This window comes from Oreochromis aureus, linkage group 2 (genome assembly GCF_013358895.1).
Source record: "Oreochromis aureus strain Israel breed Guangdong linkage group 2, ZZ_aureus, whole genome shotgun sequence".
Taxonomy (NCBI): domain Eukaryota; kingdom Metazoa; phylum Chordata; class Actinopteri; order Cichliformes; family Cichlidae; genus Oreochromis; species Oreochromis aureus.
This window is the reverse complement of record NC_052943.1, coordinates 25,568,820-25,596,072: the sequence shown is the minus strand read 5'-3', so window position 1 is coordinate 25,596,072 and position 27,253 is coordinate 25,568,820. Positions and strand designations below refer to the sequence as shown.

General features: G+C 39.5%; 1 long non-coding RNA gene across 1 annotated transcript; it reads right to left on the bottom strand.

The window, feature by feature from the left end:
• Positions 1-3,223: 3,223 nt before the first annotated feature.
• On the bottom strand, positions 3,224-6,630 carry LOC120441130. Its single transcript, XR_005613801.1, has 4 exons — positions 6,499-6,630; positions 6,264-6,373; positions 6,093-6,144; positions 3,224-3,835 (listed from the first exon to the last, which is right to left on the bottom strand). It is a non-coding gene; the product is annotated as an uncharacterized LOC120441130 (long non-coding RNA).
• Positions 6,631-27,253: the final 20,623 nt, after the last annotated feature.

The following is a 27,253-nucleotide window of genomic DNA, read 5'->3' as shown; positions in this document are numbered from 1 at the left end:
TGATGTCATTAGATTCCTGTGAGAGCAGCAACATTAAAACTTGCACAGCATGAACGCAGCCCTGAAAGTATATTCCCTGTGCAATGTCTTAATTTTATGTTTGTAATGTAAAAAGACAGAAAACCATCCTCGAGGCTTCTGGTCCGGCAGGATCCAGTGAGAGCACATCTGTTTCACAGGCAGAGCTAAGACTGTGGCAAATCGTGCCTTATTTCGATTTGAAATTAAATTTATAAGCCATGTTTATATTCAAAATGTTTATGCTATGGGCTTGAATAAAACTTGAGTTCTGCAAAATGTTCAAATAAATGACTACAAAAAACAGCTGTGATGTGCCTGCCTACCTACTGGACACTGGGCTTCATTTACATATTGGGAAGCTATTTTTGTAAAAAACCAACTGAACCCCTGGACTATATTTGTCCCGCAGTTTTATCTGCATTACATCAGCTACAGTAATTTCTAAAGTATGGCAGGCTTTCCAAGTTTTAAAATTGGGGCATCCATTTTAAATTCAATAGAGTTTGTTATCTTGAGGCACAAACATTTCGTTGGATGTAGTCATCTTGGTTTTCAACGAGACACACAGCTTTTATCTGCAACAAAATACAATGCATAATGATATATCTATAGTGCTCTGCACTGAACCGTGAACCATGTGGCTTGTGTGGTATGTCAGGATTATTGTCAACAAATTCCACAAAAAGCCAAAACCACCAGTGTATTCATCCAGCTGTGCATTAACATTCCCACCCTGTATGTGGAATTCAGTCCCAAAAGTAAAATGAAAAAGTTTGATGCAGTCAGACTGAACCCCTAACTCCTTCCAGCTCCATAGTGCAAAGCCTGCGTGATGTCCGATTGCAACAGTTTGCAACAATGTGAGAAATGCACAGGTAAAGTCTTGTGAATTCGCAGCTCCATACTGTTTTCACGCTGCCTTCTTGCCCAAACCAGACCATTTCCAACAGTGAGAAAGCACATGATGTAAAATACGTCCTGTTGGATGCTGTATACCACTGAAAAGGTCACTGGGTTGAGTTTAAACAAGTTAAAAAATGAAATGAATTAAATGAACTTGATAATCAACAGGATGTTAGCATCTGTTTTTTCTGAATTTTCAGATTGAAATGAGTAAAAAAAAATGTCTGTCTTTAACTTTCTAATATTTAACTTTTTTCTAGAGGACAGTCTCCTTCCAAGAGCACTGAAATGAATTCAAAACTGACCACATCATCAGCCAGACCTCACTAGTACCGGGTTCAGAACTGGTGCAGAGATTATTAATAAGGTCCTCACAGATTTTGGTTCACACTGACATGACAACGCAGTTGTTGCAGATTTCCTGGCTGCACATCCTTGATGTGAATTTGAGAAGATGTAAAGGTGTATTTATTAAAGTGTAGCACATTAAAAATGTGTATAAAGAATGTATGAAGTTGCCCATGTTTCTGGTAACGAAGAAGCAACCCAGTGCAACTCTGGAGTTCATCCATGCTCACTTTTCAGAAAAGACAAGTTTGAATAAACAGGCAATAGTTTGGAGGCATTTATTGCTTGTTTTTGTGTTTTTGTCTGACTTGTTGATAATAAAGAACATGCATCATCATATTTATTTTCAAGCTGATGTTAAAACTCAGATTTAATAGACAGGTGTTGTGGTAACCCACCAATCTAAGCGGCTTCCTCTTCCGTGCTGCAGGCTGTCTAGTGTCACAGCACAGTAACCAAGCCGCTGCATGTGAATAATTCAGATATGAGTCATCCTCTCCTTTTCTCACAATTACCAATTAGGAGAAGAAAGGGTCCTAAAACGCATCGTTTATAAGTTCCAGTAGTGCAGACATTAAGTTTTTGCCCAAGTAAAGCTGTCTGCTTGAGTTAGACATCAGGGTACAGTTCAGAGGATGAGAGCAGCAGGAGGGCTCGTGCCACCGCAGAGCGTTGCCTTTTGAAAGGATTTGAAACAGTTCAGATGACACGGAGGGGGCAGGAAGTACAATAGTGATGGCAATGCTCTTCAACACTGTAATCCTATTGTCAAGTTCAAGGATTAAAGTCCTTTCATTGTGTTCATTATTTTTTATGTGTGTATGAGTGCATGCGGAGAGTGGTCAGAGGTGTGTGTGCATGTTGGGGGGGGGGGGTGGTCTTAACGGTTGATCCGAGAAAAAGGCCCTCGGTAAATTACAGGTCAGTCCCTTTGAACTTTTGACGGCACCTGCTGCTGTATTGCAAGTTTTTATGTTGCACCAACAAAACTCTGAAAACAGGAAAGAGCAGAGATACCCAAAATAGTTGACAAAGACCAGAATTGACCCTGCAGGAAATTCTTCATTTCCTTCTTATTGGGGGGTCCGGAGAAGGATGAGGCATTTCAAATATTTTGTTTTGTTTTCCTTTGACACAAACTCACACTTTAAAACACTTCGCAGTGCATAACTCACCCATCTACACGCACAGGTGTCTGCACAGCTTCCACGTAAGGTGCCAGTAACAACTTCAGATGGATGTCTCGCTCCCAAGCCCTTGAGCCTGTGATCATGTAAAGGAAAAACAACAAGCAAGCAACCTTGGGTCTTATCAGAAGAATAATGTGCACAGGCCCTTTCTCAAGAGGTCAGTGAGGCAGACAAATGGAGTTACCAATGACGTCAATCAGCCCAAAGTAAGAAAGCAGCCAGTGAGCGTGAGCGTCAGAAAAACAGAATATCATCAGGATGACATTTCAGTTCAGGTCCAGATGTGAGAGAAAAATATATTGGTTTCTATTTTCTAAAAATAGTATATCCACCAGGTAATTGCAGAGATTTGACGAAGTGTTAGCAAAAACAGACAGACTGCCTGGACAGTCGGATAAATTCAGGTTATCTGAGACCAAAAAGTAGCCAAGAAACGTTTTACACTGATCACATTGTTTAAACCACCGCAGGATGTTCTAAGCTCATTTTCAAACAGAGATTGAGAAGGTGTTAATGCATCCATCTCTCTTATTTACATACTTAGGAACTCAGTAATCTCTCAGTGGAAGTGGCTTCTCTAGAGTCTATGGCAGGCGTTCACTCTGCTGTCTTATTAAAGTGACAAAATGTCTGGAGCTGCTTTTTTTCTTTTTCAGATTTATATTGTCACTTTGCCTTTATTGATGGTACAGTGCAGAGAGTGGACAGGAAACCAGGAGAAAGAGTGTCGGGGGAAATGACACTCAGGAAATTGTCTGGGGCAAAACTGAACCCAGGCCCCTGCACAAGCCTACAGCGTAAGGGTGCCCAGTATATAGGTGCGCTCCGAGTTGGTTTAGCATTTCATGGATCTTGTAACATTTTGACTTCTAAGTATGTACATGGATAAGAGAGAACACTGAAGGAAAAGACAAGAAAACTTCAGTTAATCTTAATTAATATTTTTGCATTGACTGATGTAAACTTTCTAAAGTATTAAAGAGGATCAAATTGGATAAATGAGCATGGCTAAGCGAGGAGAAGTACATTATACCACATTTAGTTTTTCTCCCGATGTGACACATTTGAAATGAATAGAGTTTCAGCAGATGCCTGTTTTAAAGTAATGTTTAGCAACTTGGATATAAAGAGTAAAACACTCAACTAACATGGCTGCTCTGGATAACATTTCGAATTAGAGCTCCATTAGCTAAGCTATTAACGATACAGTAAGCAACTATAGACAGCCATGTTTGTTATGTCCTCTTATTTGCTAAAACTCTGTTATACATTTCTGAACATACAAGTCATCTACAGTTTTGCCAAACCAATACATCATGAGCCTCAGTGATCCAGTGGTGAATCCAGCCTGGAGCCAGTGAGATTGGAAGGCACTGCCAAAAAAGGGAAAAGAGCAGTCATTGTAAGCTGTGAGTTTAAGCAGGTGGAATAAAAACTCCTATTAATTTCAATAACTCTCTGGAACACATTAGGGTAAAGAATTTTTCTATTTCGCAGACCTTATATTGATACTGTAATAAAAGCCATTGTTTCGGGGGCCAAGTAGCCAAAATAGCTTATTATTCAGTGATTCCAAGGGACTAGGAAATGATTGCCGTGTCTGTGCTGCAGTCAACTCAGCATGATGAACATCACACAGATGAAAGAGGGGCGGAGGGGGGAGTGTTTTGGTCCTCACATGAACAGGTGGGAACATTAACTGCAGTTGGCAGGTTGTGCTAACAAGCTGGAGGGTGTTTGGAGGCTTTCTGAGATGTGTGTGCCTGCACTGTGGCTAATTAATCACAGAGCACTGACACAGTTAAAACGAGGCAAATGACTGTGCTTCTCCAGGAACAGAGGAATAAATGGGTGTGTGCTCTGTAATTGATTCCTCATTTTCACAGACTTCAAACGCAAACGAGAGTTTTAATCAGATTACAGTTCTGGATGATTCCAAAAGAATCGGCCAAATTAAGAAATATTAAACTTACTCCTGGAGGAGCGCGGATTCTCTTCCTGACAATGTTGGGAATATAATGACCTTATGCTAATAATGCTGGTAAAAAAAGGAGAGAGATAAAAGATCCCCCTCAGGGTTTTGAGAAGTGCTGTTTTGGGTTAGATCTTCTTTTATGTCTTTGGGTTTGTTTTACATTTATTCAAAAAGCAAGCAAACTTTCGGAAACTGGAATGCTCTCGCCGAGCTGTATAAATCTGCAAGAAGGAACGCAAAGAGAGAACGACCTCGTAGCACTTATTGAATTCCCACTTTATTACTTGGTTTACATAGTTTTAAATGTCCGCCATGGCAAACATCTGCCATCCATTCAAACTATTTAGTTAACAGTGATTTAAGGCTAAACAAAAGCAAAGGAGATTGGATGTCACAGTTAGTCTTGGATGTATGAAGTATGTCATGAGTAAGTACTTTTATTTAGATAGAAGGGATTTTGCAAAAGTGACCAGATAGTTTATGATGATATAAGACGAAGCTTGTTTGTCACAGTTACACTGTTTACATGACTTTTTAATATCCCACCAGTTTGTTTATAGTGATTGGGTTTCAATTACCCAGCTGAGTTTTTATAGAGGAACCCCTCTGCTCATGCTGGACTGCAGTCAGCGTCCACTTGTACAGTCTTTATTTTTTGGAAATCCCAGTGGGGGCTTGGCCTAGATGAATCCACATTATCATCCTTATTAAAAATAATCTTTTTGTATTTCAGTTCAAAAACTTTCCCGCTTCAAGGGCATGATTAATGATTAAGAGGAAAAACCTCTCATCTTTGAAGCTCTTAGAGACATCAAAGCTCTTCAGCTTATTGTTAGACTAGGTTTATGTCCTAAAGCACAGCTAACACTTAACTGCATTAAAGAGAGTTTCATTGAACACGAGGCAAAGAAGAAATCTGGCAAGTGACCTGTAAGCTGTCAAGAATGTATTTCATCCACGTGTATTTATGCTATGTATGTATATTCAGTTGGGTTTAAATGGAGTGTAATATGGATGTGAGCATATAAATGTTTATAGTCAGATATACAGTTCAGTATTTCATAACATTTTCCCTTGTGGCTGGTTAATGTTAAGACTGTTCTTAACCTAAAATACAGGCCAGGACCTGTGCATACATCATACTGTCTGTCAGATATACATTTTTTTAAAAGTTGCAATGTTACATTTGCTAAATGTTGTACTCAATGACCTCAAAGCCAGTAAACTTAAATTCATCTGGTGCTGTATCATTTTATAAACCTGACCAAGTGTAGTGGATTAATCAATAAACAACGATAAATATGTATCAGAAAATTAACACTACACATACACTTTTCCTGTATAAATAAAGTACTGACAGGATTCAACTCCCAGAAAACCTCTCAACTTGTCAAACAGCTGGGAGGTTTTGGAAAAACTCATATTTTAAAAAGCTGACATTGATCAAATGGTCATTGGTGTGCTTCTTTTCAGTTTTCTACAATGTGGCTGTTTACTTGTATGTCACCCAACTATAATACCGCTCACCTAAGTGTCCTTTTGTCACAGATTTTAAATCTGGCATTTTATTTTTTCTTCATCTGTTTTCTTCATCCATTTTACTTATTCTACAAATACATTACTACTAATCTTATTTTGAAAGTTCAGTTGCTCACCCTTTCTTGTTGTGTTGACCAGGTTCTTCTCCTGCAGTCAGACAGATTGCAGCTAATGACAGAACAAGGACAGCTAAGCAGAGCATAAAGCAGGTAGAGAATACACAAATGTTTCACAACACTAACAAGCTTGGGGTAAATATGCAAGAATATATGTAATACAACACTCACCTCTAGCACTGCAGCATTTTCCCCTCATGTTACAAGTGACGTGTTGTTTATGAACGAGCGGGCTTTAAATCAGATTTTTTGCTCTCATGATCACCTCTGCTGAATATCCCCTGCTGGCAGGGGTAGGATTTTATTTTGATGGGCAAACCATGTAGCCAGTTAAGTGCCAAGACAGATTAGGATCATACAATTATGCTAAACAAGGGGGTAGGGGCAGACGCTCAGAAACACTCACTGTTAACGTTCAGTTAGGACGCAACCTTGTCCGGAAAAAGTGAAGGAATGAGCAAAAATTGAAACAGTATGAGCAACTAGCTGCATGATATCAATGACATTGGAGACTGCAAAGCTGAGTGCAGAATGGAAAATGAAAATATTTGCCAGACCAGGGTCAACAACACACCTCCTTTTAGATGCCACCCACTTACCCCCTTACTCTGGAACAGAGTCCAGTTTTGAGCCAAGTGCTGCAGCATCACCTGTCCTGCTGAAAACTGCAGGTCAACCACGACCTTCTGCTACTCAGACCAAAATGATGCCAGCCAAACACTAAGAAGGATGAAAAGCTAGCTAGAATGGTAGCTAGTGACTTTTAGCCACTTTCCATGGTGGAGGAAAAAGATATCAAACTTTTGTCCAGGGGTTTGACCCCATCCATGTTCACCCCAGTAGTGGTAAATGCATAAAAATAAGGCTTTTATAAAAACACTGAATTAAAACAAATTGCTCACTAACACAAAACTTTCATATTTGCTAAATTAGGCTAAAAGTTGGCGGCCCTAGAAGAGCTGGCTCTTGTGTCCCAAAGTGCCGAATCTTTGAAAAGAAGCAGGTCTCCTGTCACTACATGTTAGAATGGCGCTCTTGAACTTTGAGTATTATTTTAGTTTGATGGGAGAACCTAAACGCTACAACATAGCCATGAGTGACAGCCATAAAGGTTGTGAAAAAAGAGCCAATTCGAAACAGGCATAGAGGAGAAGAGCACTTTGTGGTCATCAACCAAGTAGTGCCACAGCTCAAACTTCATTTTAAAAGTACTTTTGTTGCTACATACTGGCATATTTACATATGCATATCCTAAATTATTTCAACTGAATATTACAGGCATTGTTCCTTTGCATTCGCAGCCACCCATCTCCAGCCTCTTGGCTACAGTTTCATATGGTTAACCTGAACTCCGTTTCACTGCTGACCTTTAGCAACGGAGGCACAGCAAACCTCCTAAAAATTTAGAGCATTGCATTTATTTAATCTCATACACAGCTGTTTTTATCCAAACCCACGATAAGTTAACAGCAGACTCCGTTAAGCGTTTCTCTCGTTTCCACTTGGTGCCCAGAAGCATTCACACCGACACTGGAATGTGTTTTTATTCCAAAATAAAGACTCAAACATAGGTCTCTTCCTGATAAAGCTGACACTGGTAGTGAATATTTGCTGGCAGACAAACATATGGAGAACTAAGGTTCTTTAATAAAATCCCTCATCAGCAAGTAGCTGTCTTTGAATAACTTAGCAAAACATTTTCTCCACAACCACAATTTAATCTCCACAATCTCTACATTCATCTCATCACCCATATCTGTGGTAATTTTAAAAACATACCAAACTACCAAGCCCACAGTAATTTACATATTTACATACAGAATTCTTGATTTTATCAATAGCGCACATTTCTAAACAATTCTCTTGATGGAAAATACTAAACTCAGTACTAGCACAAACTAGTACAAAGTTTGTGTGTGTTTTTTAAAGGTTGCCATGGCAAAAAAAAATGTCAGAAAGAGGCTTAAAAGGAGAACTGAGAAAACCAAATTTATTCACCACTGCAGATGACCCATTACCAAAATAAAACACAGTCTGTATCACAGAAGCCATTTGTCCTGTGACCTCATCTGGACTTGGGATATCAACAGCCCTCAGTCCAAGTAAACTAAGTTAGGAGAATATTTAACCAGGAAGCATATTGCCATAAATCTTCTGACAATACAAACTGGGGACTTGCACCCAAAGAATCTACCAGTTACACTGCCCACTCTTACGAACTACAAAGATATTTCCACCAAACAGACAATATATCAAAGACATGGTTTGGTTTTCAGCTTAACATACAATTTACATTATATGGGCAAAAACACTGGGTCATGCCATGAAGCTCCTAGAACACAGATTTTGTCCTGACGCTAATACCAAAGGAGGTTTAGGACTGAGTCAGAGTATTGGTGACTTTTATCCACTATCCGCCTCAGCAGTAAAGTACCAGACTTTAATGTTATGCAATCTATGACGATCTTGGAGGTGAAGAAATTTCACAACCAAATTGCTGCAGCACTGGAGTCCTGTTACAGTAGAATGTTCAAATTCACAAAAGTTAGTACAGGCAGACTGGTGCTTGACTTGCACCTATTGCAATGGGACTGAAAACAGAGGTGGAGTGGAATACTTACCATAACATAAATAGTTCACTTAAACCCTCTAAATACAATGATTAAACACTGCCAACAATAACAAATGGAAAGGTTAATCACCTTCTGAAATGAGATAACACAGCTTGAAAGGCATCTTTCTATCACTACAAACTAATAACACATCAAAAAAATCACACACTGAACACTTTAATAACTGAGGCCTGTTACTGGCCTTAACTGGCTCCTTAAATTGGCTAAACCCCTCCTATAACAAATGATTAATGTACAACATATAAATGAATTAAAACAGAATGAAGATGAACTCTATTAAAACCTGACAGCTGCACCCTGGCACCCCAACACTGTCGGTTACACTAACAAATCAAGCTGAAGATGTTTGTGGAAACAAACTTTTGAGAAAAGCTTGGTCTACTATAAAAGATCACCCAATCTGACCGTTTTTTGCATTGTGTAAAAGTCATAAAATGACATAACTAGGCTGTGCACATATGAATAGTTATGTTCTTACTTGTCCTTTCTGAGCATTTGATGGGGAAAGGTTAAAAAATAAGTATATTTCTTAGACTCTAAGACAAAAACAATGTTTTATTGGAAAAAAGGAAACATTAAACAGGATTCAGAAAGGCAATTCAAAGGTTAAAACCATTACAATAAAGCCCTGTTTCCCCCTAATAGCCTGTGTGCATGATACTGTCTCAGAGCTGACATCAGGGATGCTTTCATCATGATTAATAAACATACAACCACACTCTACACATTTTTCACACACAAACACATACAGACTGTATATCTTGCAAAGTGATACCACCTTTGGGTCAAAGGGGTTTGATCCAATTATAGCCTAGCTTGAGATCACTTCCACATCTAACATAAAATGTGGCTGCAGCCTGGTTACGATCATATCTTACTTGTTTTCCAGCATCATGAACCAATCTAAACCAAGCTGGGGAATGTTCCCCAGGAATGACAATTAAATGAACAAAGAGCAACCTGTGCAATGAACCAAAACAAATGGGAAGAGTGAGCAGTTGCCAAAATCTATAACTGTGGAGCAGCATTTTATGCATGCATGCAAAAAAAAGTAAATAAATAAATAAAAAGAGAGATTGTGCGTTGATCTTGTATTGTGCAGTCTGAAGTGATGCAGGTGTGATTTTGAACAGATGCCGAACAGACACCTGTATCCTTCCCCAGGTCACCAAGCGATGTGACATCCCTCGTCTCGTTTTGCATCCAATATTCTTGAGTCCTTAATGAAATAATCCTAATGGGATTAGTATGGAGGTCTTTGAAGTCTCATTTTCTTTGCCTCCGGTGAAATATCGGGACACGGTGCTTCTTTTGATCAGTGCAATCAGAATCAACTTCGGAGTGGTCCCCGCTGTGTCGGATCCAGTCCAGGAACAGAAGCTTCCGCATGGCTTCATCTCTGCTGGGAAAGCCAAGGGATTCCCTTATTTGCCACAAATAACGTTATGAGCCCATAATTATAAACTGTTCAGCTGTTGTTGCAGCGTATGAGGTAATATGTCTTTTTATGAACAGATTACTTTAATTAATTTAACTGAGGTAAACTTGTTCATGCAGCATGAGCAGTGGATGTAAAACAACAACTTATTTCCTCATCTCCCGGGGTGCAACGGGGTGTGTATTCGCCCGGACATCTGAGCTAATTAGCGCTTTCTTCCGGGGTGGGGGGAGGCTCACATTCGCAATCTATAGCTCGATTCACAAACTTCACCTCTGGGGCTGTCGTTCGTGAGAACCGGCATTTCAAACTTGTTTTGAGGCAAGTTCAAAGTTATTGTGGGAGGATGGCGCTTTGTGTCGCCTTTAATCACTTTGCAGCGACTGAAAGGAGTGAAAAGCATCACCATGACGAGCTCAGTCATCTGTGAAAATAAACGCTGGTGTGTATTCTCTATAATAAACAAGTGGCCACATGTTATGACGCAGTAAGGTGTTTGCATAGCGTGTGGGATGATTCATTTGTTACTGAACAGTGTCATTTAGAAATGAAAGAAAAGCCTTAAAAACAGCATTACAGTATATATTTACTATTCATTTACACTTTACTTCAAATTCTAAATTAAATTATGAAAAATATTACATGCATTATCCCAGGTTAGAAGAAAATGTCCATAAAGATCTAACCAGTCAAAAATATTTTTTCAACCTTGTAAAAATTTGATAAATACATTTTTCGTGCATTTTTTTTCCATTTCAAAACAACAGATTAGAACAATCATAATAAAACTACTAGAGTCATGCCAAATATTGAATCCCCCTAAATTCAGAAAGTTTCAGTTTCAGTGTTTGGTCTTTTGAATGCATCAGTTTCCTGATGTGTTTCCTGAGATGTTTCAACCCAGAGGTCAGCATATACTCCTCAGAGACTCTGCAGAGTGTTTTATAGTCTAATATATTATACTCCCATCCAAGAGAACAATGCGGTTTTTGTCCTGGTCGCTGAACTGGACCAGCTCTTTATCCTCTTGAGGATAATGGAGGGTGTGTGGGAGTTTGCCCAATAAGCTACATGTGTTTTGTGGTCTGAGAGAGCATCTGATGTGTCGCTGATGTGGGGGGTGGGATTTCTGGAGTATGGGGTATGATCTGTTGTTATGGGTTATTCTGACACTGTACAACCACAGTGAGAGCTTGGTTTGCATTGCCAGTAATAACTCAGACTCAGGATTGGACTCCATCATCGTCAGGGATTTCTGGGTTCTGTAATTTTTTCAGACATAATTTCTGGGCAGAGGAAAGGTGTGAAGGGCATAGCGTTAAGTGATTAAAAGATTTCTTCTCTGCTTTTTGGATGACGTGGTTCTTTTGGCTTTGTTGATCACCTCCAGCTTGCGCTGGGATGGATTACAGGCCAAGGGTGGGATGAGAATTAGAATTAGCACCTCCAAGTACAAGACTATACTTCTCAGTTGGAAAAGACTGGCATGCCCACTTCAGATTGGAAAGAGTTCCTTCCCCAAGTGGAGGAGATGCAAATATCTCAATGACTTGTTCAAGAGTGATTGAGGGAAGAAGCGGGAGATTGCTGATGTGAATGCTGTACTGGTCTGTTGTGAAAGAGAAATAAGAGTATAAAAGAAAAGTGTTGATTTCCTTCTTGAACTACAGTCCCACATTCTCACCCCACTTATTCCCACAAACTCTGGATAATGACTGAAAGAATGAGACTGTGGAGACAGGCAGCAAAAATGAACTTGTTTCAAAGGCTTGTTGGGCTCTCCATTAGACCAGGGGTGAACAGCTTGGTCATTTCGGAGGAGCCCATGAAAATCTGCTACTCCTTCATATCGTAAGGAGCCAGATGAGGTGGTTTGTGCTGGACTCCTCCTAGGTGAGGAGTTTCAGGCATGTAGTACTGAGAGGAGGCCCCAGGGAAGACCTATAGGGCACAATGGTAAGATTATACATGTCAGCTGTCTTGGTAACACCTTAGGGTCTCATCAGAAGCAATGAAGGAGGTGGCTTGGGAGCAGAGGGCCCCAGATAAGCAAAGGAGGATGGATGGTCTAAACAGTGAACCTTTTGAAAAAAAGATATGATTGTTCTGGTGGTACTTGAAAGTAACATTTCCATTGACATTTGTTTTCTTTGTTTTTAACTTTTTAGGAGCAAAACGTAGCCTCTAAGGAGTTGCTTTGGTCTCTTTAGCATACTGCTTTTTTTGGGAATGCACTGTGTAAGCATGGATATGTTAGAGTAACCGTATCTACCTTAGAGGGGTGGTGATGTTGGTTGGTTTCAGCTGCCTTGCTTAGGTGCTAATATGCCTTATTGGCAATTACATGACAGGAAATTCAGATTAATGCCTGTATTGTATCAGAGGCGCTGTCTAAAATTATTTTCAATGATTTAATTTGCATCTTTGTGAGAATGGTGTTTAGAACTGGGTTTGGACTGAAATTAGGGACAAGTTTTATGATAGAAATATTTGGCACAAAATCAAACAAAGAATTACGAAACAGCATTAGCCCAGTCATCTTTTATATGAGCACAAGCCCAGGTTAAGTAATGTATGGTGTGGAGTCGGGTGCTCACACATGGTAGAGTAGCTGTGGTAGCTTTTGATGTCCCGAGCACCTTACAAGCTGATTAAACACAAGATTTACAGGGCCTGGCTGTGAAACACTAGAGATGTATCTCAGCAGCATGTGGTGTTGCAGTAATTAAGTTATTAAGTCCTTACTTGAATGTCCATCCTCCATGCAAGCTGTTGTGCAAATTTATGGCTCGTGTTAGATCCACAGCCTCTCGCAGCCTCAGTGGTATGGAGATAATTTAGCACGGAGAGTAAAAAAAAAATCCACCAAACTCTTCCCAACAAGTATATTTGTCCATATGGACATGTTTAAGACTGAAATGTGTTCCTTACATAGAGCGGCGCTCAAAGAGTTATGAATTAGCTTGTGACATGCAAACAGGTGCACATGGCCAGAAATATCTACCAGCTAAGCTAATGTTTACCCTGAGTGAGTCACAGCAGGCATAATGATTATCATTCCACAACCTGTCCAAGATTCCTCGCAGTGCATTAGCAACATTACCAATCACGGTGTCATGCTTTGTGTAGATATCCAATCAGCTTGTTTGAATAGTGGCAAGATGTGTGGATCCCAGATGCGAGCGAATCTCAGGAACGTGAACTCGGAGACTACACCTGCGATTTTATCTCATCTGCAGATTCAGTCCAGTCTTTGCTGTACGTAATGTTAAGCGTCGTTTCTCATTCAACTAATTTGACCTGTTAAATTAGTACCATCCTTATGGCTTTGGAACATTAAGTTTTTATAATCAAAAACAGTTGGTTTAAGGCTAATTTAAACAGGACTTACACCAAAGCTTCATTTGTTTATGTAAAGCCCATTCTGTTATGTCTCACTATGTGTAATTTCATTTGTCAGGGTCTTTGTGCAGAATAGGAAATTTAAATGTTCACAGGCTTGTATATACATGACCGTAACCAGCTATGAGCTCACATAGGTCTCTTTTTTTCCCCTCCTCCAAAATAAGACGGTATAAATCAGCACACATAAATCTGTGCTCTAGATGGCTTTTACTTTGAAAAGACTCTTTGGGAATTCTATGAAGTTATGGCTTGCCCCACAGTGCCTCTGATTGGGTTGTGATTAAGGGGTTAGGCTGACACATAGCTCATGAGGAATGATTATGGAGGTTTATGATGGTTGGTTTAGGCACAAGAAGTGAATCAGAAGAACTCTTTCCCATAGTCCCATTTTACTGGAAGCAAAGGAATAGCTCTGTATTTATTTTGCTTTATACACACAACACTCATCTTTCATAATTCTGAATACACAGTTGCTCCTTATAAAAAGGGAGATATAGAAAATAAACTTCTAACTGTATTAAAACTATAGTACCTATAGCTTTTTCTGCTTGTCACTGGAGCACAGGTAGTAAACCTGAAATATGATACATAAAAACAAAAAAACAATCTGGTCTTCACCCATTTCTAAACCCCGGTTATGGCTCAGTCTCTCCACGTTTTCATGGGAAAATACATGCAGAGATTATTCTCAAGTTTAAAACCAGTGCTTACTTGTTTAGGGCTGCACATGTCAAAACATTTCTATAAAATATTTCTCAGTCTATTCTTGGTAGTAAAAGAAAGAAAGAAAGAAATTAATTTCCCCATTCTGACATCTCCCTGAGCTTTCAGCATCTTTAGCAGAAGGCAGATGTCTCAGTGGTTTACACTGTTGCCTCCCAGTAAGAGGGTTTAAGTTCAAACCTGGGAGTGTGCATGGTTTCTCTGGGAGCTCCGGTATCTCCCACCATTAAAAAAACATGTTAGGGAAATTTTGCCTAGGATACTCTGCAAAATAAATTTTTAATCTCAACAGTTTCTTGTCCTGTCTGAATTCAGTTATAAATGAATCTTCCTGCTCTATTTTTATTGCCACCTCTAACTTCACCATTATTTTTCACTATCACCGGTATCGTCATGTCTAAAGCAACAGCAGCCACAAACTACTTGAGAGAAAGCTCCAGCAAGGCTGACTTCTGCATTAGATTTACACTACAGTTAAGTCGTACCTTAGGTTTTCAGTCAAAGCCTTCTGAAACCTTATACTGTAACCTGACTTGAAACAGCCTGCCACAACTGATTGGCTGTTTCCTCCTATGTATTTCTGGATTCTGCTACTGCTGAAACCTTTTAAATAGACTCAAAGAAAACAGACAAACTTGTTTTTTGGTAGTGAAACTGTGGGGCAATGGAAACACACCACAGACTAGTATATATCTTGGCAAAGGTATTGCTCTAGGTTTTGTTGTAGATTGCAAACAGGTTTGTCACAGAAGGATAAATGAGGATAAAATGAGCAGGTGGCTTGTGAATAAAATGGTACATTTAGCCTGTTACAAAGACAGTGGACAAACAAGAGGACAGTGAATGCTGGACTTTTGGTTGTCGTTCTAATAATTGTCTATGTTAGTTTGGGAATGTGGCCTCAAATAAATACATAACAATGTTACTGGTGTAAAAAAGTGCCAGAGATTAATAGAAACTCTGATTCCGAAGATGATCTTTCGTGGCATTTCCTTCTGTCCTGCTCCGCTGACGTGTCCTGATTGATTTCATGGTGCATGAATTTTTACAAAAAGCTACTGACATTTTAATGTTATCAGAATTTCTGCTCTGTGTTAAGTCCTTGGTTACTATTACCATTCAGATGTGCTGACATTATCTCAGAGCGGGCTGACATGCCAGCTGAGCCGCTGCTTGGCAGGCTGACCCACAAACCCACGCCCACCCTTGGCTCGACTCAGCTACTGGTGAGATTTACCACAGACAGAAAATGTTGAGAGGTTTCAGCTTAGACAGCAGATCTCTGCTCTTTGGTAAATGCATGCTTGGAGTTTCTGCCAAAAGATAACCATCTGAAAAAGTTTTTATTTCTTGAAATCTTACGTGTTTACGTTGACATTTCTGACATGATTCGAATACTCTTTTTATATCCAAAGAGCAAACTTAAAAACCTTAGCCAGTGAGAGAAGAAGTTCACATTCCAGCAAAGTACGGAGGCTTGAAATATTCATCTGAATATAAAGAATGCCAGAAAAAGAATAACGCAGACTTCTTGCTTCTTAACCTTATCTGTCATGCCCACGTCTTAATTCTCATCAGCTGGCAGAACTGTTAGCATACAGACTCTCTCAAGAGTTAGTGTCTTCCTGTAACCTGAGAAGAACTGACTTTAGCATGTAGCCCTAATGCACAATTGCATGGTTGTCATACAACAGTTTGACAAAATATGGTCCTAAAGCAGTGGAATGGAAAAGCAGCTTTTGTACAGTGCATGTGTGAAACTCTTATGGAAAGCTAGGAGAATTGAACATTATGGAAATGTGAAATTGTATGAAATGTATGAAATTGAGGAAATAACAATGATTTATCATTGACATAAAGACTGAAGGGGACCTTTGGAGTGGAATGTGAAGGAAATACTGTGTTCGGTGTCAAAAAAAAAGTCCAAGTTTGAAGCCAGAGAGCGCGCTGTAAACGATCCATTATCCCTGCTGTCGGCTTCACGGAGGGTAGGAGTTTAATCCTCATGATTTACTTCTAAAGATTGCTGTCCAAAGAAGGATCTCTGCCCACACACTTTTTGACTTACAGAAAATCTGCAGCTAAAAATAAATGTTAAATGGACAAGGTGTTCCATATATTCTGCACGGAGCATATCTGACTCACATGTAAGGTTATATCACATAAGGTTCTTATATTTCATAGCACATCAATAAGGGAAATCTCTGTTTCCTCAAACTGATGACTACACATTTTTGCAGAGATACTTGGGATAGAAGATGCGCTCCCTAGCTCACTGCCCTCTTGCCTCCTGCCTGCTCTTCTCACTAAGCTTACCCTTGACATTTAGGGGAGGTTGTGAAGTTTTTCATGGACTCCTGGGAAAGAGCCACACAGCACAAGCCAGGGAGGGATGTAATGTCTTTTCCAGAAGTGATGAATTTTAAACTTTCTTTATCAGCATGCCTAAGAAGTAAACTGAATGTCTACAAAGACAACAGTGAGGCCAGGCAGGCAGTGGCTTCTTGTTTTTGTCATTTTGTCATCCCGTCTGTGCCATCTTTAAAATTTAACTTCAACTTGTGACTAGTTTTCTTACTTATAGTATCTTCTTTGCAGCTGCAGTGACCCACTTTTCCCTCAGAGACCTTTTATGTTTCGTTGGGACTGAGCTAATCTGCAGATCTCTATAAAATAGTGCTGCATACTTAATCCTTTTAGTGTCTAAGCCCACATTCTTGTATCCAACATTTTAGGTCCACTGAGTTCTTTGCTGTAGAGTAACTGGTCAGGACCCAAGCAGATTCCTTACAGTTCAGCGTTAGGCTAATTTATATTTTAGGAGCATTTTCTATGAGTTATACAGACTGGGTAAAACAGTAACCCGTCTGCGAATATCCCCTGGAAATAGCAGTGACCACAGTTTTTGGGCATTCTGCAAAATCCCCACCTCATGTCTATATGTTCAATAAAGTGTCCCGAGAATACAGTAACCTTATCTTAACAGAAAGACTGGAAGAAAGGAGAAAATTATAGCCTATATCTGTCCAAAGGTAACAAAATATATTTTCTAGCGCCTTATCTTCTGGAGACCACTAAGACAATTACCCTAAACCTCCCTGCTTTAAAGTCAAGTAGGCTAAAAGATCTCAGAAACCAACACATCATGATATGATCTAAAGAAACAGTTGAGAAGTAAAGTAATGACATATATCAGCCTGGAAGGGGTTACAAAGCCATTTCTCAGGCTTTGGGACTCCAGCAAACCACGGTGAGAACAATTATCCAGAAATGAAAAAAACTTGGAACAATAGCGAACTTTCCCAGGAGAGGCACTGACGACTCATCCAGGATGTCACGAAAGAACCCAGAAGAGCATCTAAAGAAACGTACAACTAAAGTCACAGTCATGATTCAACAATAGGAAGGAGACTGTGGAAAAAAAAAATGGCTCTGAATGGCTTAAAAAACAAAAAAAAGAATGTAGTTGTTTTTTGGAGTTTTTTGTGGCCTACTCAAAGCCCCGACCGAAATCGAATGAAATTCTTTGGCATGACCTTAAACAGGCCGTTCACGCTAGAAAACCCACCAATGTGGATGAATTAAAACAATTCTACAAAGAAGAGTGAGCCAAAATTCCTCCACAGTGATGTAAAAGAGTCGTTGCCAGTTTTTGCAAACGCTTGATTGTAGTTCTTGCTGCCAAGAGTGTCACAACCAGTTGTTAGTTTTAGGGGGCAATTACTTTTTCACTCAGGGCCAGGTAGGTTTGAATACATTTTTTTCCCATTGATAATGAAATTCATTTAAAAATTGCCTTTTGTATTTACTTGGGTTATCTTTGTCTAATATTAAAACATGTTTGATAATCTGAAACATGTAAGTGTGATAAATATGCAAAAACAGTTTCTCATCTCACTGTATTTATCCATACCTTTGAATCCTATCATGGGCCAAAATGGTATTAATCCAGGGCTTAAGGAACTATGCTACATTTCTTAAAGTACACTTTAGTTGTGTGCCTAAACTTAGTGGGATTTTTTAAACCACTTCCAGTCTCAGCTGACACTGGATGAGGGCAGTTTACACCCTGAACCGGTCACCAGCCTAATTTTGAACACCCCATTAAATATTTCCATGCTGTAACATGACAGGAACCTTTAGTGATTGCTAGTATCTGCTCAAAACTAATTTCTTCAAGGAGGTGCACTGTGCTGAGCTGCCAAAGAGAGATGAGCTTATAAATCTTTTCAGATTTAGTAATTTAACAAGAAGTTGGCAGAGGATGAGATCTTTTTAATAACCTCCACTGTGATTTGTGCCAAATTACTCAGAATTACACTGCAGCTAGAGATAAGATTTGAGTTTATTGGATTTTTTTCTTTTTTGCCAGCTTTGTAAAGCTACAAATGAAGCCAGGAAGTTGTTAATCTGCCTAAAAAAAATAAATAATTTGACTTAAAAAATAAATAAATAAAACAAAACCAAAAAAAACTTTTCCATCATCCAGAAAACACATTTCTGGAGGAAACAATGAATCTCCAGAACGTCTTTAGAAAGTTTATGGGAGTAAGTGGTCAGGCTTATTCTGAATTTTGGCTCCAATTTAGCAGTGGCAGGTCCAGTTCAAAACCATATCCACCAGTATCAACTTTCAAAAGCTATTTGTTGAATAACAACTCATTCTGGCCTGAGTCTACAACTTTCCTGGTTCTCCTTTCTATTCCATTATCACAGCGTGGAAGTTGGGGGGGAAAAAAAAGTAGTATGAGCCCATAAATCCTATTGGCTGGTGGCAGAAAGGCCTTGCTGACTGAGTTTTGCCACTATTTTAGCTTCCATTTATAGCGTGGCAGCACTTCCTGCTATTGTGTGCCAGGAAAACCCAGGCCCTCTTGGCTGCTCTCTAATGTCCTGCCTCTCTTATCCAGCCCGAAACTCAAAGAAAAATCACACACGTGCAGACCAACACTAACCACTCTCCGTCTCTCTCTCTCTCACACACACACAAACGCACAGAGCTCTGTTGGTGCACTGCCTCCTACCACTGCTCAGATAAGTGTACAGGGCTCCTGCTTAGACACAGCAAACAAAGTGCTTTCTCAGGTCGATAAAAACTGATGTTGAAATACTCAAAAAAATAAAATAAAATAAAGCCAGTGGCCAGAGGTCCTCGACCAGAAAAGGTTCTGGGCTCTTTAAAGCCACTTGAGACTATAATTGGTATTGGAAAGTTTTTCATCTGGGAAAACTCCTGGCTCTGGATATCACAAACAGCCTTTGCTGTCAGACACACTACAGAGGAAGCATTTCATTGCTGCACCTCATCAATGAGCTGCACGCAGCGTGGATTACAGATTTAGACTCCAGGCTTTCACTCCTTTTCAGCTTCATTCACGTCTCATCCATCTGAACGACTGGCAGCACAGACTCCTTTTGTCTGTGACGCCAAGGCCCTGGAGTTGGGAAAACCATCAGAACGCTGTAAATCATCTCAGGGACTGAGTGTCAGCCAAAGTATCCTCAATTACTGGACCGCATCTCTGTGGATCACAGTTGTGGTCGACCTCTAACTGCACACGTCTTTTAACATCTCTCTCGTCTCTGAGTGGAAGGCTGAGCCTCTCTGCTTGAAACCGTGTTTTTGGAGATGATCTAATTACTTTCGCAGACAGCTGATAGTGCCTGCGGAGTGATGAGTAAGAGCGGCTGAGATAACAGAGCAGATAGTTTGTTGTGGGTGGCAGCTGACAATTAAAGTCTAATCTAAACGGTGGGAAAGTGGAGCAAAATAAATAGTTATCACTTAATTATCTTACGATATGAGTTATTTTAAAGGAAAGAGTTTGAATGCATGCTTGATTCTGAGGATGATGGTGCCAAAATCCCACATATATACTGTGATAGGTGAAGACCATCTCAGTAAAATAGCTGTCTACATCAGGCAAAAAAGCTATACAACATAGTAATATATATATATATTTTTAAAAGGCTTCAAATGCCTACGAACCTACAGTGTTACATTCCTTCTGGTCTGCACAGATACAATCTGAGGAATGGATAAGTCAGGAAAACATCTTTACTATCATGAAGCCACAAAATGCTGGAATGTCAAGTATGACAAATATGGCTTTTTTGTTTTTCTCTGCACATATTTTACTCATTTGAATCCAGCCAGAATCCACCTCAAATGCAAACGTATGCAGAGACACAAATGCCAAAAAGCATGTTTAAAGTCCGTTACTGCTCCTTAACTATATTTGCTGTAAATATATATGCAAGCATTCATCAAACTCAGCAGAGAAGAGACTGTCTTAGTAATAATTAACGTTTAACCACCAAACCATGGTAAAATATAGAGCTAGACAGCTGCAGTTACTGATTAATGTAGAATCCATTATGTGGTGCCAACCACTATGTGGTTATTTCCAAAAACAAAACCCCTTCAACCATCATAAAGTAAACTGCTATCTAAAAGTAAAAAGTAATGACTTTTTTGATTATATCAGCCATTTATAGCAAAAAACCCATGCAGTTGTGTACTTATGTACAGTACCCTGAATGATGGTGATGATGGGCAGCAGACTGAATGTAAAAGTTTTAACTACCATACAGCAGTCATGCAAAGTGACACAAAACTACAGCCAATATTTCTGCCACAGAGCTGAATGGACCTGCAGTTTGTGTTAAAAGGCCAGCATCACTGGGAAAGGTTTTATGATGCAAGACGTCTGTGTTAAAGTTTAAATCTACAGCAAAGCATCCATCACATTTGGACCCGGTTCATAAAGAGCAATCGGGAATCCCACCAAAGTGGTAGCGCAATTGCAATATCATATAACTCTAAAAGACAACACTTAAATGTGGGCTTATGCATTTTACTAAATGTGTATCGTGCAAGCATCACAATACAGGCTGCAAGCAGCAAGGAAAATTAAATCAGCTCCATTAAATCAGTATGAAGCAACACATAATCAGGACTGCCAGATTGGATTTCTGCCCACCTGGGAAATGCTTTCCTATAAATGGGTTGGTGAAAATTAATTTGGGTGGATCGTTATCTTTGAGTTTGGGTACTTTTTGTACCATTTGGTTTCCAGCCACACACTGAGAGGCAGCCAAAGCCATAACTCTCACCCGAAAAAACACGCATGAAGCACATCAGTTTAAATTTATTGTGACTTACACCTTCCGATTACATTTACTGTCTAAGAAATCATATGGAACTGCAGATCCTGCGGTGGATCTGCCATATTTTTAAAGTTTTATTCAGCAGAAAAGTAATACACTGACAGTTGTCAGTGCATCCAGTGGTACATAGCAAACAGGCACTGCCAGCATCTGCTTTTACCAGTTAAATCTGGCAGCACCGCACACAAGCAATGGCAACAGCAGGGGGCATCCATCTGACCTTAATTAAGTTTTAGTAGCATCAGTCTACAGCCTGTCACCGAACAGCAACTTCAACAACAGCACAGACCAGCAACTTACCTTAATGAAGTGTACCAGTAGCCTCTCAGCAGATTAGGGAAGCATATGCAGCTCAAACCTACTAACAAGTCCACCAGAAAGGCTGTTTTTTTCCCCTAAGGGGTAGCAGGTGAGTCCACCATCAGTATAAACAGATTATTCCTCTACAAAATGACCAGAAGTAAACACCAAACTATGGGTTAGCTGATTACATAGCTGAGGCCGCAGGTTAGCATACTGGTGTAAGGCCAAACCAGAAGTCAGGTCACTGAGAGTTTAAGTAGTCTGCATTGGAAGGGATGGAAAACTAAGGGATGACTAAATAAAAAAAGAATGACTGTATTCATTATAGCTGAAGCAGTTCCAGCGTGACTGACAACCCATTGTTTACTAGGACCTCTGAGGGAGGTGAACCATCTTTAAGACAATATGTGTCACCTGTGCTTCTTACATGGGCATGAGCATGGCTAATGAGAGCAGGGGGGGTCCCACTACCCTACTTTATTTTTCCAATGGAATTTTCCCACTGTTATCTTGACAATGTTTGAAAAATGAAAAAGAATAAAGGTGGATCGAGGTTTAAAATGAACAGACTCTGACTTCTGGCTGTATAAAGCACATTCATCAAAACCTTTAACTCAATATGAAAGATAGACAGATCTGAAACCTGTATTTTTTATGCTTGCCAGCAGGGGGCAACTTTCCTGTCTCCACAAAGAAGTTCAACCTTCTTACTTAATTCATCGCCTCAGTCAACTTTTTCCTCTTGACTTTATTTTGACAATCTCTGGATATATAAGTCTTCTCCATGCAGTAACGCTGATATCGTATCTTAATGTTTAGAGTAAAATAGATATAATGCCGAGTATTTTATAGGATGGAAGTCACTACCCAAACAGTTGTGCCATTCCTCAAGTTCCGAATCACTTCCACCCCTTGCACATCACTTTTAGCTCTATAACCAAACATGGCGATGTCACAGTGTTAGAAATGGTCATCAAAAACACAATGTATGACATCACAGTGGGTAAATCATTTTTTGGATCAATGCAGATTATGGCTACAAAAGAAGCTCAGTCAGTTCCTTGTTCTGCACAACTTAATCCAGTAATGCTGACACCGGCATCTGCTGTCTCCAGCTTTGATTACTTGACTATCTTCATGTCTCTGATGAATTATTTTGTTTTTGCCAGCAGAAGTAGCTTTCCATACTTGTAGCCAGAAAGGACTTTGGAGTACCAGTAAACCCTTCATGATCCATTATATGTGCCCTTACTCAAGATAATGGCATGAAGCGCAGGAATTTACTGCTATCTGTTAACCTTGGAGCCTCCTCCGTTCGCTAAGTAATAAAAACTTAAATGTAGAGCATCCTTACTGCTGCACAGATGTGAACTGAGGTCTGTGTAGGCTTCTACATTTACAGCATCCATCTGATCAGATGATGTGTTTGCTGACACTGTTCAGCAGCAACAGGAAGCATGTGAAGAAAACTTGGTGCCATAAGTACTTTGAACTGTCTCGTAAAAATGCTGAACACAATCCAAGATTTACTTGTTCAAATGGTGGGTACAAAAAAAAAGCATTAATAGATCCTATAATTATTGCTCTATAGACTGTATAGCTTTCTGTCTTAGTCTGCAGCACCCTGCCAAATCTCAATAAATGTTTTTTCTCAAAAGGCCTGTCTCTTCACCTCACCTCCTCATCCCCAAAGACAGTTTTTAAGTATCAGCATGTATTTTATATCTCAAAGAGCTGAAATCAAATAAGAGGAAGATGCAGGGTCCAAAGAAAGCAGATTGTAAGAATGGAATACGAACCAGGTGCAGAGTTTGGAGGGTCTTCACAAGACGCTCACCACCAAATTTAATCGCCTGGAAATATTCAGGCAAAGCCTCCTGTTAGCTGACCTGTTGAACTCTCACATTCTGCCTTTTATGCTTTGCTCACAGTGGGCTCAAGAGCCTATTTGACATATATTTTATACAGTGGGATATAATTACTCCGTTACTACAGCTGCGTATTTGTGTGCGTAACTTAAAATCAGTCACTGAACATATACGTTCAGCTGCTGTAAAAGAAAGAAGGTGCTGTTTGTTGTTTTTTAGATGTAACTATTGTTGGAATTGGAACTGGAAATTACCTCTGGCTCTGCACACATGCACAGTGCATTAAGTATTCATGCCAGTGCGCAACCAACTCCAAAAGTCATTGTATGTTTTGATTTGTTGCCATTTTTGCAGCATGCCTGCCTCTGCTGGGATCATCAGAAATCCAAACTAGTAGCTAACCTAAACTTTTTCCTTCTGCTGCAGCTCAGAAGCTTTTTTTTAGCAGCTAAAAGTTCAGGACACGGAAAATTACCTCTTGCTTGGCATAGTTACTCATACTGTGTATTTATCTTATTGTTAAAAAAAAGAAAGTAAATATAACAAACTGGAGTATGTACACTGTAAGACTGTTAAATTACAGTAAATTAACTAGATTTGCCAGGATTAAATTTCACTTCACATGTGCCCACTGCAATCAGTGACATCAGTTTCTTGCTGACACAATGTCAAACAACATTTTAACATGAACGCTAGACAAACATTACAATTTTTTACTGTAAACAGTCAACTTTAACACAGTTTTCAGCCACGCAGAGTGAGCCTAAACACACTTTTACTAGTTTTTCAGCAAAAAAGCAAAATACTACATTTAAATACAAATATGTACAATTCTTTGCACTTTTATTTATTTTAATTCAAAGACATCAGTGTTTACAGTATTCACAAGGAACACTGAATTACTGCTGAAAATTCCCTGTAGTTTGTCACAGGGTAGTCACTGCCATTTCAGTGTTGCAGTACTGTTACAGTACTCAAACTCATAGGGTTGTATTTATTTGGAAGCATCAATAATTTTCTATGCAGAAGTCAATCAATAACAATGTCTGCAATCAAAAGAATCAGAACCACAAGCAACAAAGCCGGTTTAACACAAAAAATCCTTTCAGCAGTTTTAGACCAAAGCACTGCACGTTTAGGAAGTTATGTAGGATAAGAAATGCACATGCAACCAGAAGAAATTGTGCATTTATAATATTACAGTACAATATTGCTCTAATATTACCTTTTTGTTTGACAGCCAACTAAATAAACAAATGGTGTTAGATAGGAACATGTACTGTATATACTAATATCCACTGACTTATCAGAGTTAAAATCCACTCAGTTTCAATCAAAATCATGTAGAGTTTACTCTTTGAATCACTTTACAGATCACAAAGATGAATATGGATTCCGGGTTCTGGAGCCGTGCTGCAGATTCTATAATAAAACAGAAACCACAAAAACATAAGGATCTAAAGCCACAGATAATTAAATGAGATAATATCACCTGAATATTGCGCTATGCCTCTCATTTCAAGAGAACCTACCATATATAAGATGTAAAGAATAGAGGGCATTTTGTCATATCAAAACGAGGCGGTAAAGCCTCAAACCATGCACGTGTCCTTTAACTTTAATTTCACTCTGAAGTCAAACTTGAGATTTTTCTGAACTTTTTTGCCTGCAAAGTATCTACCTGCAGGACTTAACGGAGGCTGATGCCTTCTTTCAAATTCTAAAACCCTGTATTATAGAGCCATGTACGTAGGCAGAGGGAGAGGCAGGGAGGGAGGGTTTTATTCTGGATGTCATTTTATAGATATTTCCAAAAGCTCTCAGAGTTTAGACGAGTGAGCTTTCCCAGCTGGGGATATAAAGGGCTCAATCCAGCAGGACCAGCAGTAATTGAGCTAAAGCTGCTGTGGCAAACTGTGTGGGCTCGAAGACGATGCTCAGCAGAGGTGAGCATATCAGCAGAAAACCTGGGTGGTACACCGAGAGGGAAGAGGAGTGCTGGTCAAGCACGGATTCCATTAGTTATTGACTCTTCCCTCTCTTGAAGTATCACATGTAGGGTAGCATTATCATCCCATGCATAAATAAGAGACCGAGCTCAAACCCCGAAGAGGCATCTGCTTACATTGGCAGTGACTATGAGACAGAGCCGTGAGGTTCAGTGGCGGGTCAGCCACGATAGGAGCTTTGAAAAGCAGGCAGAACCTCAGCATCTGTTGGAGCAGAGAAGCTTCTCCTCTTCGTGCCTGATTTCACGGCGTCTGATGCGAAGGGAGAGCAGTGTTTGGTTTTCTTTGATTGATCAACACGGAGAGGTGGTCTGGTGCTTAGGCACACACACACATTTGACCTACACACAAACTCCCACTCACACTGAAAAGGGAGGCAAACAAGTACAACTTTTTGCCATCTTTTTTTTTTAATCACACACAGGGAGAAGACAGAGGCAATGTTTTTTTTGTTTTTTTTTACTGAATATATTGCAGAATGCCACTTTTTTAAGTAAAAAAAATTTCAACGTGGCATTTATTATGTCAGTTTTCAAGGGTGGCTATCAACACAAAGAAAAAGTCCATGTATTTCTTGCCTGATACTGATAATCAGTTTCAGGAAATTGCCCTCAATGCCCATATTTTTGCTTTGGTAGGTATAGATAAAGGTACTGTGTGTGCCTTGTGTTAGAAAGTGCTTTGAGTGCTCAAATTGAATACAAAGGCATTTATCAAGATTTGAAGCTTTTATTGCTGAGCAGGTGTAGTTCAGTGAGTTTATTGGGTCTTTTTTTGTGGAAACCAGTCACCTGTTAAACCAAAATAATAAGCTCAAAGACACTAAAACTCTCCACAAAGTTAATGGGAAGCTCAGGGATCTGTGCTTATGTGTTTTCTGAGTATAAAAATAAAAACAAATACTTTTATATATTATACTGGTTGATTTTTTTCATTTTATTCCAGCTGCGAAACAGATGGAAGAGATGGTTTATAGACCTATATGTATAGTATATCAGATCAAATGAGTTTTAGTTTACGTCAGACAAACTGAAGAAAAACAGAGCTTCCCTATTTTGTGTCCACTTGGGCCAGAAATGACCTCAAGACACCACTTCTTAACAAAACCAAACCGGTTAACAAAAAAAGACCCTTACTTTTATTTTCTGACCACACAACCTGCACCACCCCAAAAACAACCACATGCATTAATCTATAGGGACACTTATTGGAAATCAGTGCGCTTTCCTTCCACGACTTGGATGGAAATTACAATTAAGTCACTTTTTGGCATTTTAATGGCTCAATGACATCAACGGTGACCAAGGAAAACATTCGAACTTGAGAGAAGCTGCCGCTTATTATTGTAACCTTCTACGCCTGAGAATGGAAATTATAAATTGGAATTAGATGAATTGGAGTATGTAATAAAAACTGAACTAGAAACCACAAGAGAACAAAAGATGTCTTGAAGTCAAATGGCAGGCCGAGCCGCTGGCCAGACGTGTTGAAACTGTGTGGGAGAAGACAGTGGAGTATCACTGGGTGTTGAGGTTTTTAACCCCGAGGCTGCAAAGGAGAGCTAGTTTTCACATTGCATGGGAACGCCATCTTTAAACCTCATTATAATCAT